The sequence below is a fragment of the Primulina huaijiensis genome, chromosome 1 (assembly GCF_012295235.1).
Source record: "Primulina huaijiensis isolate GDHJ02 chromosome 1, ASM1229523v2, whole genome shotgun sequence".
Classification (NCBI taxonomy): Eukaryota; Viridiplantae; Streptophyta; class Magnoliopsida; order Lamiales; family Gesneriaceae; genus Primulina; species Primulina huaijiensis.
Genome location: NC_133306.1, coordinates 15,292,807 through 15,293,031, shown reverse-complemented (window position 1 = coordinate 15,293,031; position 225 = coordinate 15,292,807).

The following is a 225-nucleotide window of genomic DNA, read 5'->3' as shown; positions in this document are numbered from 1 at the left end:
GAAGTTAGCTATTCATTATTCAAAGTGTAAAACTTTGAATATGAAATTAACATGCTAATTGTATTTAAATGAAGAAATAAAGGAAAAATATAGAGAGAAATATTATGAACTCAAAGGTTTGTTCATAGAATGAGGGATATCTCAATACATTACAATGCACCCCTATTTATAGCCAAATTTGGGGAGACAACCACAAATAAAATATTATTTTTTTACACATAAGTC